Genomic DNA, 5398 nt, shown 5'->3' with positions numbered 1-5398 from the left:
TGCACTCCAAAATTACTTTAATATGGAAAAAGTGTAAAATTGCTAATGCATTACTTTTAAAACCACTTAAAAGCCAGTGGCCAGATCTGGATTGAACACAATGTGAGACATTGACAGAGATACGATGGGCTTCAGTGGATAGAGCAATAATATAGCTTTTATGTAACTGTAGTCAAGATTTGGGTAATTATTAAACAGAAGCTATTGTTCCCCTATATTTTGGTCTTATGTAAAAGTGACATAGCCAGAGAGAGAGAAGCCTCCCCCTTTATTTCAACAGCAATTTATGCACTACTGTTTCCAGAATCCACAACAAGCCACAACTTTGCTTTTCTCTCATTCTTGTATTTTAATTGATAAATTCGAGCTGTTTTTTAGGATGCTTTTTTTTTCTAAATGCTGCATGAAAAAATCAAATGCGGTTATTTTGGTGAGTTTGGTATCATTGTTGCTGTTGTTAATAATAAACATTTCAGTCAGTGAATAAATTATCCATGATTTCATAATGTCTACATAACATTTATAAGAACCTCTGAAAACCGAAGCATTCATTCATTGTGTTGTAGCGATAATAATGTTTACTACAACTGTTGCAGATATCTTCCCTATTTGCCATAGTGACTACAGCTCGTGTTTTTGGTCTCAGTAACCAAAACAAGGCTTCTTCTGTATCGTATCCGCTATTGTGCTTCCTTCACTGAAAAAAAAAAGAAAAGAGGATTTACTTTGAAACAATTGCCACTCAGAAATTGCTTGTAAATTTCACAATTAATTACAAAGAAATGGAAAGTAACAATTTGAATTAAATGTTAGATTTTGAATTAGAAAGACAGAAATAGTATTTTCCTGTAAAACCTACTCCATTAATGTTTGTTTTATTTACAAGTTCGAAAACGTTTATTTTGGAAAGAAAAGAAAAACTGAAAATGGTTTAATTCTGTTAGTGTCAAGGAATATAGATCTGGGCAAAGTTTTAAACACCGCAAATTTGCCCAAATAATGTACATTTTAATGGCTTTCTGAACAAGCATTTTCATCGGTAGGCTAATCTCCACATAGACCTGAAGCTTACTTTTGTCTGTTTGTGCCACTGGGTGGCAGACCTCCTCATGGAAGGAGAGAGAACTTCACACTATTTCAAGTCTTTTTTAAGTTTATTTAAATGTATTGACATTTTTAACAGTAGTTTAACACCATCTGCCTGTCTACAATAACCCACTCACACAGACACAGATCCATGTTAAACAGACCTGTTCACAGAAACTGACTTTTTTTTTTTTGGTAAAAAAGATTTACTGTAGAAAAAAAAAACACTACGTGGTTTATTCAATAACATATGGACAGATTCTACTGTTTTGTCAATGATGAAAATTATTTTTTTCTTTTCTTTATTGGTTTGGCAAAATATGAATGAACTGTGACAGTATCCATAATCATATACCACAGTACTGGGGCATAAAATAATGTAATAAAAAATACGATGATCAAATATTTCCTACTGATTCGATTATTAAGAAACCAGTAACACTGTAACATTCTTTTGACCTTAAATGTGAAATGGCTGTTGTTATTGTTGGTAACAGTTGGTAACGGGTATTGTTCATATAACAGTTAAAGAAATGTTTCGGGTTCAAACCCAGCAAGGACTGATCCATGAGCGATTGCAGTTGCATCCTTGCTCAACTCAATTTGTGTCTGTGATACAGCGTACTGAATTATATGTCGTACATAGCTTTGGATTTAAAAAAAAAAAATCTGTACTTTGACAAATTGCTCAAATACTAAGTATAAATCTGAACATGGTATTTAACACTGAATATATTTTATTACATTTAGATAATAGATAACTGATGGAAAATGTAAAAAATAAAATCTATTAGCTATGTAATGTCAATGCAGTTCCACATAGAAAATATATGAAAACTAGGCTATTAAACCTTTTAATATAAAAGTTCACATGATCAAAGGCACATTCATTGACGTATTTGAGGAATGTCAGATTAAAAGAATATTTCACGTGAAAAATGCAGCCCAAATTGATGTATGCATTCTATGATTTTAATTAAGCTGAAATTCTATGGCATTTAATTGTAAATACTGAAATTCCATGATATAAAAAACTTTTCTAAATGCTTTTGTAATGTTTTGTAATATGAGACATCTCCTAGGAATCAAGAAATTCTGTGTATAAACTCACTTTCATGTTTCCTCCACACACACACACACACACACACACACGGGCAATCACTCTCCTTACCTCTAAAAGCACATGTAGATTGTCCCCTCTCATGTAGGTGCATTTACGTCTCGCAAATCAGGTTTTTTTTCCAGGGTAAATCGAGATACACTGCAACAACCATTCAAGTGAGTGATGTGGAATAAATGAAAGAAGCAGGACACACACAAACACACATACTTTATAAATCAGCCCTGACAGCGGCAATAGAGCAGAAGTGACAGTGGCCAGTTATCCCAATCACATCCACCACCGTTATTGATCCATAATCCGCCTTCACATAAAACACCCAATTTCATATAATGCCTATAATAACAGTGCATTCAGACTCAAGTAGCCGTCAGAAAAGAGGGGCATCGTGCCTGATGCCGAGGGAGAGAGAAAGAATACCTCACATCACAGAAAAGGGAAAATGGCACATGCATTTCATTTTCGTCTTTTGCTTTGTTTTGTTTTGTTTCATTTTTATTTTATTTTTAATTTGTTTTATTTTCTGCAGCACTAAGGAGTTGAGAATACTAATGAATAGACTGGACTAATCATAGTTATATGCTTAAGATGAAAGCATATTTTCTCAGTAATTGCACAATAACCACCCATACCTGTAGCTCCAAACTGACAACTTATGGTAAAAATGTTCTTAGTTATTCCCTTACAGATAAATTAATCTATTATGTATTATTATTACTATTATTATTATTTTTATTTTTTTTCCTGAAATAAGCCAAGCCTGCATTTATTTAATTATAAATTCAATAAAAAACTAATATTATAATTATTATTTATTACAACAAATATTATAATTATTTATTATATATATATATATAAGAAAACTGATATTTTACATTGTAATAAATAATTATAATATTTAATATTTATTTATTTATTAGTAGGAATAACATGCAGTTTGCTTTACCTTAGAAGGCATGAGCTCATGTTCCTTTGGCACACACAGATACATACACACATCCCTGCTCCTTATCATAGCCAAACAAACATGCTCATTAATAGGGAGTCCTAACTGCAAGCGTCTGTAGTACATGTTGACTGGAAGGAAGGCTTATCACTCGAGCAATGTGAAAGACAAATCATGCCTCACACATCAAAGAGTTACAGAATGTGATATCGGGTGGGGTTAAATTCTGGTGACAATTGCCAACGATGACTTCGCTATAAATCTAAAGGTGAATTGGTGACTGGTGTGATGGAGATATCCTCTCAAGATACATCTGATTATAGTATCTGATTGTCATATTGAGAGCCAAAATTAATAGTCCTATAATTCATAATCTTAATTAATGAATTTGGCTGTTAATTGCTAAAATGTACTGAAATGAATGACAAAACTTTCTTTAGTTTAATGTTTTGAGTGGTAATGCATGATCTTTTAACTAAGCAATTTTTGTTGCAAATGTTTGAATGAGAAAGTGAGTCAAATCTTCCATTTTCCAGAAAAGAAATGAACACAACATTAGCAGTATCTGCAGGTGTGGATGTCAGTGCAAACAACCCTGATTTATTCTTAATACCATGATCTATCTGAATACTCAATTCTGACTGGCTGGAAAGTGTGCTTACAGTAAAACCGTTTAATGCACAGGTAGTTCCAGTCAGTTTAATCACTGTTCTATATTAATGCGCTACCCCTCATTGATGTGCACACACGTACAAAGAAACATTTAGGAGTACAGAAACATTGTATTTCTCTGCAGTGAGGGGTAACAACTCACAGCTTCACTATTAGTATAGAGATGCTGCACAGATGCAGGTAATTCACACACGTTCTCTCTAACTAATTACTTCAAATCAGTCCATCCATTCATTTAGCTGTGGATTATCCCTTACATGGATTGACTCATTTATTCATTATTTTTATATTATATAAACACTACCATTTAAAAGTTTGGGGTTATGGTTTAGGGTTTTTGAAATAAGTCTCTTATGCACATAAAAGCTGCATTTATTTGAGCAAAAATACAGTAAAAACAGTAATATTATGAAATATGATTATAATTTAATAACTGTTTTCTGTTTTTTTAAATATATTTTAAAATGTAATTTATTCTTGCGAAGCAACACTGAATTTTCAGCATCATTACTCCAGTCTTCAGTGTCACATGATCCTTCAGAAATCATACTAATATAGTGATTTGCTGCTTAAGAAACAGTTATTATTATTATGTTGAAAACAGTTGTGCTGCTTAATATTTTTGTGGAAACAGTGATACTTTTTCAGGATTCTTTGATGAATAGAAAGTTCAAAAGAACAGCATTTGTTAGAAATACCAATTTTTTTGTAACAGCATACGTCAAAATTTGGGCATAGATTTATACAGTGGCTTTCAGAAAAAAAGGTACAAAGCTGTCACTGGGGTGGTACCTTTTCAAAAGGTATACCTTTGTACCTTATTTACCCTTAAAATGTGCATATTAATACCCCAAGTGTACATATTAGTACCAAAATTGTACATATTAGTCGTTTTTTAAAGGTTACTGCTCCAGTGACTGCTTTTGTACCTTTTTTTCTGAGTGTGTTCGGTGCATCAGCTAAACAAAGGCTAGTTTTACAAAAGACGGCAAAGGAACACAGAGTTTGTGCATGTTCTTGGCATTGACGTTTGAGGTGTCAGCGTGTTGTAATAAGAGAAGTCTCTGCCTCAATCCCTTTTTTAAAAACACAGAATGCCAGAGAGGCTGTCTTCCGCACTGCTGCTTGCTCTGCTTACTCTGCCTGAAGCCAACCTCCGGTGTCCCAACACAGCACTGGCAGAATCATCCAAGACAGCGCTTATTATTCTTTAAAAGTGGGTATTTCATGCAAAATTAGTTGATAGTGTAGTGGACAAGAAATATTTAATGGCACTTATGTTTATAGCTATTAAATGTTAAAATGTAAGTCTGTTTTAAAGACACTACAAAAAAAACAGATTTATAATAAATATGATTTTAGTTTAGATGAATGGATTCCTTGTTCCTACTTTTAGAAATTTAGAGTTTAGTGTAAGTACCCAAATATTGAAAATTCTGTCATAATTTACTCACTGGATAAATGATTTTCTGAGTAACAACTTAAATTTCAGTTGGTCACTTACATAAAACTAACATGTGGTTTTAAAAGATGTGGAACAAATCTGTACAAATCACTTTTATGATACTTTTATA

At 32.7% G+C, this 5398-nt stretch overlaps 1 long non-coding RNA gene across 1 annotated transcript; it reads right to left on the bottom strand.

The window, feature by feature from the left end:
- Positions 1-392: 392 nt before the first annotated feature.
- On the bottom strand, positions 393-3283 carry LOC107718911 (uncharacterized). Its single transcript, XR_001637471.1, has 3 exons — positions 3153-3283; positions 2258-2347; positions 393-697 (listed from the first exon to the last, which is right to left on the bottom strand). It is a non-coding gene; the product is annotated as an uncharacterized LOC107718911 (long non-coding RNA).
- Between the last annotated feature and the right edge of the window lie 2115 nt (positions 3284-5398).

Source organism: Sinocyclocheilus rhinocerous, unplaced genomic scaffold (genome assembly GCF_001515625.1).
Source record: "Sinocyclocheilus rhinocerous isolate Xijiao unplaced genomic scaffold, SAMN03320098_v1.1 scaffold1334, whole genome shotgun sequence".
NCBI lineage: Eukaryota > Metazoa > Chordata > Actinopteri > Cypriniformes > Cyprinidae > Sinocyclocheilus > Sinocyclocheilus rhinocerous.
Note: the sequence above shows the minus strand (reverse complement) of the source record. Positions and strands in the feature narration are given on the sequence as shown.